Raw genomic sequence first — 11,114 nt, forward strand, 5'->3', positions numbered from 1 at the left:
ACCAGTAGTTACCATGGCTAACTAGCCGCATCAGAGCCATTTCTATCAACAACCTCCATTTTAGATCCACCTACAGACACGTGACTGGACAGACGCTACATGCAGTAAATTTGGGCCCGCGTGGGGTTTGGCTTTGCAACTTCTGATTGGTTGAAGTGACATGAACGTGGCATCATTAATCTGATCCTATTGGCTCAAACGATTAAAACGAGATGTCAATCATGCAAATTGGCCAAAAGAAACCAAAGTTACAGCCCCTCAGATTTTAAAGGGCCAGAGGCCAATTAAACGCTCCATGCGCACGGCAGAAAAGGGCCATTGCCATGTAAATATGTGGTTAAAAAATATTCAAAAACAAGCATTTTTAGGCCTGTTAATAAAATTAAATCATTTTTGTTCTTTAATAGCTAAAAAGTTCAACTGACATGGTGACCAATGTGTGCCAAAATGTTTGTACAACGTCTGGATATTTATGTATTGACAGTGCTGTAATTTTTCACTGTTTCACTTTAGAAACATAAATCTTTGCACAGATGATGTTTATATGGTGGTTACTGAATTGCTGGAATGAAATATGAACTGAAGCATATTTTTAAAAGGGTTATATGCTAAAAACCAAATAAAAATATTAGACGAGGATAAAATCTACTTACTTTTTCTGTGTTCCAGTGTCAGTAACTTTGACACAGTAATATCTGCTGCAGTATTTACACCTCTGATGAAATTTCACAAGTGTTAGCTTTATTTTGATACCAAGATTGTATACACAGAATTGTAATTGCAGAGAAATACTCAATCAATTGAGTTATACAAAGGGGCTTAAGAGGTTAACTTTTTCATGTTTGATGGAAATGTATTTACTGTACAGTTCAAACATTTTAATGATTTTGTAGTACTGGATAAGAGTAAGAAAATAGCTGGCTGTATTTTGTACTGCAGCTTTTAGCGTCTCATCAACAACATGTGGCACTTTGCACAGCAGCAGCAGTGTACTTGATAATTATATCTATGATAGGAAGGAAAAAGGTCATTATATTCTTTAATGTTCACCACTTTTCTTCTTATAAAGATTCACAGCATTTTGAATTATGTATTTTAAAAAGCAGAGTTGCCATATACCTTAACAAAATCATTATGAGGGAGGGTCTGTGCTGGCGGATGTAGGTTACTGGCCTGGTAGCCTGGCTGCCCCTGGGTGGGTCTGGGGCAGGTGTGGTGGCTTGGGGTTCTGGGGGTGCTCCGCCTCCGGGCTGGGGCTCTGGCTGGGCCTTGGGGGCTTGGGTCCTGGTTGGTGTGTCGCTGAGGTTGTGGGTGGGTGCTTGCCAGGCACCCAGCCTTGGCGCGGGGGCCTCTGGTGCATTGGCCAAACTGGGGGACTCTTCAATTGGCGGGAGGTTGTTACATCCTTGCAGGAGGTCTCTGCTCTCCAGGAGTTCACTCTGTAGGTGGGGGTGAGATATAGGAGAGGTGAAGAATGAACTCATCTTGGGTGTCTATTGTCTTGTGTAGTCTGGGAGATGATTGGATGATGGGGTGGGAATGCTATACGATGTCCAGAGGACGGTCTGTGTATTCAGCCTCACCCCTGGCGCCGGTGCCCACCTCCCAATTCTAAATGCATGTAGACATTGAGTGTTCTTGGGAGGGGCCGTGCTGACACTTGCTGCTCTCTGGCAGGAAGCACCATGCCCCTCCCGTGTTTTAAATGCACTTTAGAACAGCACGCAGCAACACTACATATGAGCGGGCGGAGAGAGGTATGGGGTCTTCACACCCCTGTTCTCTGTTCTCCACCTATCTGGAAATATCTCAGGCCCATCTCAGGGAGTGTGTGGCCCCCACCACACTCCCTGCCAGTGGCTGATGCCCTCAGACGTCTGTGGTTCGGGGGTGGACGCTCATGTATGTACCAGCCCATTCCCAGTGACTGCTTGGCAGGGCCTGGTGCCCCTGTTGGTCGGTCCCTGATCTCAGTGTGATCATCACACTTGTTGCAAACAGGCAACAACAGCACAAGAAAAAAAAGTGTCTTCAAAGCAAATTTGATCAGAATCAACAACTGGCAGCAGCACACATGAGGACAGCACACTGCATTAGTTTACATTCAGTGTGTGGCTCGGTTGGGTCCCTTCTGGGGGTTGGGGGGCCCTCGGACCGGGTTCGGTTTGCTCTAGCGTGGCTGGCTGCTGGCAGGGCCTGCGGACTCGCCACTGCAGCCCCCTGTGGCTTCTGCACTGTGGCTGCTGGCTGACCCCACGTCTGGGGCTCTCCTAAGCTCTTTCCAGGAGGGTGTACACACAGGTGTACACACAGGTGCTCACTGACACAAACTATATCTTTCTTGGCTGCTGCCTCAAAGCACATTGTGTGCTGTTGGTCTTGCGTGCTGGACAATAACATCTTTCTTGGCATTCAGACAAAAATTCTGATTGCTAAAGAATCAAATGGGACAAAAAAACAAAACAAAACAAAAAACCCATCATTATAAGTGTGGTTTTAGTTGTCATTATGTTTTTCTTTGGTATCTGGTGTGCTGCTGCTTCACTCTCTCTCTTTACAGAAAGTTGTAGAAGTTTTCAGACGTGTCACTGCTGGATGTGAGGATGGGAGCCACTTTGCTCTGTGAGCTGGGCCTATTCTGTGAGTACATCACTGACTTCTATTGTTTGATTCATACTGATCCATAAACATGTTTTAGTAAGAAGAACAGAGGAACATAATGAATTAACAAAATACAAAACTGCAGGAAAACTAAGAATGCTGGGTCAAAATGACCCAGGAGCATGACATTATCTAAGAAAGGTTTGTTTCTCCATCAGTGATAATTTGATCCATACAAATCATAGCAGCCACTGGTACAACCACAAGTGTTTGACTTATTTTATATTTGAGTGTCTTTAGTTTGATCATGTCTGAAGTTTCTGTCTTTATTGTAGTGCTCTGTACACTCGTCTGCACTGGACACACTCAAGGTGACTGAACAGTTTTTACGTTTTTCTTTCATCCTTTTAATTTATTCAGTAAAGATTCATCTCAAAATACTGCATAAATCTTAATTACAGTTTTCTTATGTTTTATATTTATTTATTATTCAATATATGAACAGTGTATGAACATACTGTCACAGATTGTGTCGTGCATAAAAGTGTTTCAGATTGTTAACTTTGTAGTTGTGTTGGATTCTAGATGCTGTGCTAACTATTGAACCCAGCTGGTCCAGTTTTTTCATTGGAGAGTTTGTTACCTTCAAGTGTGACATGAATGAAGGAGAAGACACTGAGTGGTATTACACAATCAAGAAGGATGGTCGAGAGTATGTCCCCCACAGCCTATTGAAAAACTACACATTAGAAATTACATCTACACAACACAGTGCTGAATATCAGTGCTCTGGTCTCATGACGGACTCACGTGATACAAAGATCAGTAATACTGTCTCTATAACTGTATTAGGTAAGTCCTCAGTGTCCAATAATGTGATGATTTCTGTTGAAAATCATCTGAATTATAAAATTCTGAATTCATTTAATTAATGTTGTCATTGAGATTATTATCTTTTTTTTTGATGCATTGACTTGAAATTTTAACAAGGACTACTGTATTTTACTGGTTACTTTGCTCACACCATACGCAGTGCTACAATACTCACAGACTGTTATTTATTATTACTACATGTGTGTATTTTAATGTATAACAAGAATAGCCGTGGATTAATTTAATTAGTTAATTAGTTAAAGATAATGGAAAATTACCTAAGCTTGATGTGGGAACCATGTCAGTGATGGTCATGGTGCTCTAACAATAACAGACACCATTCAGTGTGTAGTGTCACTTCAGAGTATTATTGAAGGGAAATGTAGAGAGGACACAAAACATATAAAAGTAATTTGTTTTTGCAACATGTGTCTTTGAATAGATGGAGAATAAATCAGAGGGAATCTGTAGTGTAGTTTTGTATGAAGACAGTCTAATGTCTCACATGCAGGTGAAAATTTTCTGTTTCTGCTAGAAGCTAAATGACTGAGTTATTGTGTAAAGTTTGATCATTTCTATAACAAAGTTCATCCTGAAGCAAGTGACAATCTGATGAACTTTTTCCTGTAAACTCAACAGCAAGTAAACCCAGAGCCACATTCCAACAACAAAAACCTAAACAGCAGCTTTTTATTCACGGTGAATAAATATAGGATGCTGGAAAATGACACAGACCTTAGAGTGGGAACCATGTCACTGATGACTGATGTTCACAGTGCTCTAACAATAACAGAAAAAGTACCTACAGTGCTTTGAATCACCATGTTTTTCGTGTGTTGAATGCTTTGTTTGTATTTTATATGATTTTATTAGTATAGCCAAATGACAAAGATAATGACAGACTTTGTTGTCTGTTATTCCTGTGGAAGCTGCATCATATTTATACGGAGCCTATTTGCCAACATCAGTGTTCATTATTCAGTGTAGTGTCACTTTTAGCGTATTATTAAAGGAAAATTTAGAGAAGACACAAAACATCAAAAAGTTATTTGTTTGTGCAGCATTTGTCATTGCATAGGTGAAGAATACATCAGAGGGAATCTGTAGTGTAGTTTGTATGAAGACAGTCTAATGTGTCACATGCAGGTAAATATTTTCTGTTTGGTGCTAGAAGCTAAATGACTGAGTGAATGTGTAAAGTTTGATCATTTCTATAACAAAGTTCTTCCTGAAGCAAGTGACAATCTGATTAACTTTTTCCTGTAAACTCAACAGCAAGTAAACCCAGAGCCACACTGACCGCACACAGTTCAATCATACCAGCAGGGGGCAGTGTGACACTGAGCTGCTCTGTGGAGGGCTCTGCTGGCTGGAAGTTTAACTGGTTCAGACGTGATTCAGAGTTTTCTGGAGCTCAGAAAATAGGAGCTGGAACATCGGAGCACACTATCAGTATTTCAGAAGGAGGCATCTATTACTGCAGAGGAGGGAGAGGAGATCCAGTTTTCTCCACAGAGGACAGTGCTCCAGTTACAATTCAGAAACAAGGTGAGGGTGAAATTTTGTTGTGAAATAAAACACAAATTGATGATTAAATTAAAGTAACACTTTATAAATATGATTTTATTTTGTTACCTGAGGACTTGTTATTTAATATTTGTGTTTATTTGTTTGTTGAACAGTTTTGGCTGCTGTGAAACTGCAGCACGGCTGGTCTCAGATATTCACTGGTGAGACAATCACTCTCAGATGTGAGATTCAGGGAGGTGAAGGAAAGGTGTGGAAATATGAATGGACAGCCCCCAACACAAACAGCCCTCCAACATCCAGTGAATACAGGATCAGGAGATTTTTAGTGTTCCGCAGTGGAGACTACAGATGTCGGGGTAGCAGTGACTATCTCTTAACAGGATGGAGTGATGCCTTCAGACTGACAGTTTCATGTAAGTTGGACCATGATTCAAACTAAAGTTTTCTGTTTTCATCTATACGTCTGTTTAAACACGACATCAAGAAAAATTCAGACCTTTAGACCATCTCTAAGCAGAATATCAAAGACATTCATGCAGATTAGAAGCTGTGTGGTCAAATGTTTGTGCATGTCGGAGGTATTTCCCCTCTTTGTTGTGATCAGTGTTGGGATCATTACTAGAAAAAAGTAAAGCAAAAAAAATTCTTACACAAAACCAGCACAAAGAGACTTTAAAGTGGTCATCATGGTGATTCTTCTGTAAAAACATGAACAGGTAGAAACAGAGCTGCAGCCTGACTGCTCATCAGTTTGTTACCTGTTCAGCAGCAGCTTCACTGTAAATGACGGCTCATTTTCTCACAGTGCTGGTCTGGGCAGGGGCGGATCTAGAGAAATTTTCTTAGGGGGGCATGGAAATCAAATGGGGTGGCAAAATCAAAGCATTGAAAAAAAAAACACACATATGCACGTGTTATGGTTAAATAAAATGACTTAAATGCAGTAAGTATACACATTTCATAGAAATATAGTCTATAACGTAATCATTTTCTGTAGCCGACAAAATTAAACATTTCAGTTACATATAACATGGGAATTTTTATTACATGTGCTGTATAACCTGTATAATTAATAAATAAGTGGCCCAATAAGTATAAAATCCAGAAAGCTACACAAAATGGGATAGTTCTTTTACAAACACAAGTCTAACTTAAGTTTTACACTCTTTTATGGTAGAAAAATTCCAATTGTTATATGATTAATTTTACACAAATATAAATGGCAATTCTTGACTACTTTTGCTTTTACATTTGTATTTCACCTTTAAATTGTTTAATTTAATTTTTTGTTTTTGCCTTGCTTGGTATCATTCTTTTCAGCTCAACCTCACATGTCTGAATTTACAGTTATTTTTTCATTGATATACTGTATTAACACAACTGATCTGAAATTACACAAAAACCATAAAATGCTAGTAGTAGTTATATACTTTTTACTGTAAAAACCACAAACATGTTTACTAAATTAATTTCATAACTTGAAATGCAAATATAAATTGTACATTTTGAAAACTTGTGCACAAATTTTTTTCAATTAATAAAGTTATATACAACAATTTATCTACAAAATTCAGCCAATACACCTGGCGTTTTTGTTTTCTGTTTTTTTGTTGTTTTTTTTCGTACAACCATTTAAAAATTCTACTATAACTAAATTGAGAGAACAATCAGGTGTAACAATAAGATGCCACACAAATTTTTTGTGCCAGTAAGAAAAAAAAAATGTTTGTCCGCCACAAGACAGAAGAGACCACCACAGGGATAAACCCTACAGGCCCGACAACAGGAGGTGTATCACTCCTGTTTTCCACTTGGACACAGTGTTTACATTGCAATCTGCCTTTGTGACATTCATTAGTGCCCTCACTGACACACAAAACAGAACAACGACTACACAACAGGTTAACAGCACAAGACAACACAACACATTAAGTCTGAACTTTCAACACAAGCTGAAATGGAATCAGCGTGGCTGCAGCTTGTTGCTATGTCAGCTTAAATCAGTCATTTGGAGGTGCAGCACACAGAGGGTTAATAACATTCACCTTAATTCCATTTGCAGAGTGTAACAACCAACCACCTGTGTGAAATCTGAAATGCCCATGATGTTGATTCAAAATGTGCTCTGGCACAATCATAGGCATCGGTTGCTACTGAAAACAAGAAAAACGCGCTATGGGCTGAACCATTTGTTAATTGTGGAGGGGGGTAATTTATAGAATTTATATTCAGTGTTAACTGTAGCTAGGCTCAAAGTGTTAATGTTATCTTATTTTAATGAACAACACCTATGCAAAACTAGGGTGGCACTAGGGGTGGCAAGAGATCATTTTAGGGTGGCACATTGCCACTCTTCTAGATCCGCCCCTGGGTCTGGGATCTGTGGAACTCCAAAGTGTTCAAAATTAAATAAATAAATAGGTCATGATGAAATAAATTACTATGTGAATAAATAAGACACAGATATGTAATGTGAGAATGATATTGTGAAATAATGGAACACATTTTGGGGAAAAAAAAGCTCATTATTGTGAAATATATTGCATTCTGCTATATAAATTTACTTATTATTGTGAAATATTATTTCATGGTCATTATTTTTCACAATAACAGAGATTATTCCTGAGGCATTTTATTTATTTCCAGCCGTTTTTATTCCAAAATGTCCTTTTTTCAAAGTCAGTCTTTATTTCAAAATCCCGTTTTTCCCGATGGCCTATTTATTTCATAATGCGACTTTTCAGCAGAATGACTTCGTCTGTCAATCAGTGTGAGTGGGTTGGACCTTTGCGCCTATTGGCTTATCGTTTACCATCGACTAGTTTTCCTGGATACCTCTCCGCGGACGGCTGCCACAGCTAGCAACAACGTGCTAGATCAAAAGTCATGGAGGATGGCGGACTGGTGTGAACTTCAGTCAGTTCTGCTCATTTTAGCAGATCAGATAGAGAGGGATCATTTACCAGTAGTTACTGTTTTGAGTCGTTTAGATTATATTTCTGAAATGCTTGGGATGACAATTTCTCTTCAAGATGTTAGAATCGATGACAACATTATCGAAGGTTTCAGCACCGTGTTCGTTTGGAATACGCTGAGGAAGAACGGTCTTCAAATGTTGGTCGTCCACGTCTTGAAATCCCGGCTGCAGCACTCAGGACTTTAGTGCTGTCCGGGATAACCATCGGGGTAATTGCCGATATGTTTTCTGTGTCTCCGAGCACAATTAGGAGGAGAATGACGAAGGAAGGTCTAAGGTAAGTTTTTTTTCTTCTGTAATTTAACACCTTGTGAGTCTGTACACAGCATTATTTAGATGTTGACCTTAATTATGACGTTTGACAATGAAATATTATTGCTTACTTTTTTTAAAATGTTACTGTCTAAACTAGTGGTTCCCAAACTTTTTTTGCCAGGCCCCCCTTTTTTACAAGAAAAATGTTCGCGCCCCCCACCACCTAACCCCCCGCACAAACACATCCTCCAAACACACACACCCATATTTTGCTCCATTGCGGTTTATTTCACACCTCAAACATTTAGTAAACAATTAAGCAAATACAAGTAAACAGCAATAAATTACAGGTAGTAATAAAATACACTACTAACTCTTTTACGCTGCGTCCACACCTACACGGGTATTTTTGAAAACTCAGCTGTTTCTATGCGTTTGGGGTTTTCGTCAACACGTAAACGGCGTTGCGATTCACCGAAAACGGAGATTATTTAAAACTCCTTTTTTGCGTTTACATGTGGATGAGGATTACAGAGTTCGTCACGCAACGTCAAAGGTATGTGTGTTAATCTGAGTATCTTCAGGTTTTACACGCTTACATATACACACGCAGTTACTGTCCCTGCATTTAGAAAGGCAGAGGCATCATGGTGTAATTATTTTACGTGTAGTTGTTTTTTTTCTTGTGTAATAATATTCAACATTGCTATCAATACATTTTTCAAAAAATGCCTCTCTGTGCAAAATGGGTTTAAACACATAAACAGCTGTTTGTCCGTGATTTAGACAGGGGGAACAAATTACGGCAGGATCAGCCTGATATTATTTGTATCCCACTGTAACTTTACTGCATAAAGAGCTAACATGTCCAAAATGTCAGGAGTAGTTAGTTATTACAAGAAGTGTTTGTGAACTAAAAATCAAGAATGTGGGATACTGTTTGTCCGTGATTTGGAGAGCCCAGCGCGTGCTCCCGATGCAGGGAAAACTATTTGCAGGGGAGACCGGCACTTGTGCAGGTGAAGCCAAAGGGAAGATATGCTTCACCATATTTTCTAGTCTTTGGCTTGGAAGGAAGTTGGTTTAGAAACATATTTGGCGATGCTTCATCTCCTGCTTTGCGTTTATGTGGGAGCCCCGTCAAAAACCTGTCCACAGTGTCCAAGCGCGCTTTTTTTTTTTCTTTTTTTTTTCTTTTCATACCGCGCCCCCCCTGCAATGGCTCTGCGCCCCCCACATTTGACATATGTTTCATTTATTATAGCCCAACAAGTTACTTATAGCAGTTTAAATACGAGCAATCAGTTTTTGGCAAATACTGGAAATCAGTTTTTGGCAGACAATCACTATTTGGCACAACACCGGCACAGTGTTAGCTGTTAGAGTGTGTTAACTCAGGGACTGGGGGCAGTGGAGCCTGTACGAATCTTACACAGAGAGTAGACCCACCAGCTTTCCACAGTCTACTTACTTATCACAGCAGGGTCATTAGTGCTTTAAATAGTACATAGCTGATTGTTCTCTGATAACACATACCAAAGTTGATGTTAAATAGCGAGTTTATTGAAATGGTTTTGTCTATTTCAGCAGCATATAAATATCGTACTTTCTCTGGTGTCTTCAGTAAAGCTAAAACAAGAATACATTTACATTCTTGGTTCTTTCAGTATTAATTGGAAAACTTTGTGTTGAGATTTGCTGTTATATGAAAAAAATGTTTTATGTGCAGAAATTCTGATCGGTATTCTTCTATTGGAGATGTGGATTTGGATGCAAAAGTGCTGGACATTCAGCGTCATCACCCAAATGCTGGCTGCAGAATGATGATGGGACATCTACGATCCAGAGGCATACACATTCAAAGTAAGCTGATATTGTTTGAATATCCAAACACCAGGAAAACATGTGTCAGTGTGGCCATGATGTGATATTTTAATGTATCCATCAAAAATGACTAGCATGTTCTCATCACTGTTATGCAGTTATGTTCCTGTTTGAACCAGTCTGTACACGATTCTCTCTCCTCAGTAAATCTGTACAGCACCTGGATACTTACCTGACACAATGATGATCTGTCCCATATGCATTACAGTGTTTACAATACAGTCTTTTTGTAGTTGGTAGTACTAAGACATGATCTGTTTGTTAATCAGGATTTCGACTGATGGATTCAATGAGACGAGTCAATCCAGAAGGGGTCAAGATGCGACGGTTATCTATTAAGACTGCAAGGCGTCTTCCGTACAGTGTACCAGCAGCAAATCACCTTTGGCATATAGATGGAAATCAGCATTGAGCACCTGTGGAGGGATGTATATGAGAACGTCCTTGAACTTTTCAACACAATCTTCACCCAGCTGGAGATTAAAGGACTGCTCAATCCCGGTGAAGAAATTCACTTGTTTGCACTGCACAGATGCTTTTTGCATCACATTCAACATCATCTTCAGTCATTCCAGGAAGCATGGAATCAGCACGGACTCAGAACAGCATAACCAATTTCACTTTCAACAGAACAGTGAGTGGCTATAAAACAGGATTTGTTTTATACAGCTGTCACTTTAATGATATTCATTTCTTGGTTGGATGTACAGTACATGTCAACTCTGAGCAGATTTAATACAATGAACACAGTACAGTAGTGTAACATCTTGATTCAAATAATTTTTCCTACAAAATTGTTTTGTACCAGTAGCGAGTATAAACAAAACATACTGTGTAATTTATAATGTACAGTGAACAGCTGATTTTGTTTTCTGAAGTCTTTGTCAGTTTATATTTTTTTTAAAAAAATGCTCACCAGTACTGTGTATTTTTCAGTGTCATGTGTATTAAAAGGAACTAGAACTCACTAGATTGTCAGTTTCTTTGAACACTG

General features: G+C 39.1%; 1 long non-coding RNA gene across 1 annotated transcript; it reads left to right on the forward strand.

The window, feature by feature from the left end:
- The first annotated feature begins 2,529 nt into the window (after positions 1-2,529).
- Positions 2,530-3,280, forward strand: LOC112846260 (uncharacterized). Its single transcript, XR_003219156.1, has 3 exons — positions 2,530-2,640; positions 2,937-2,972; positions 3,187-3,280. It is a non-coding gene; the product is annotated as an uncharacterized LOC112846260 (long non-coding RNA).
- The last annotated feature ends 7,834 nt before the right edge of the window (positions 3,281-11,114 follow it).

Source organism: Oreochromis niloticus, linkage group LG3 (assembly GCF_001858045.2).
Source record: "Oreochromis niloticus isolate F11D_XX linkage group LG3, O_niloticus_UMD_NMBU, whole genome shotgun sequence".
NCBI classification, from domain to species: Eukaryota; Metazoa; Chordata; class Actinopteri; order Cichliformes; family Cichlidae; genus Oreochromis; species Oreochromis niloticus.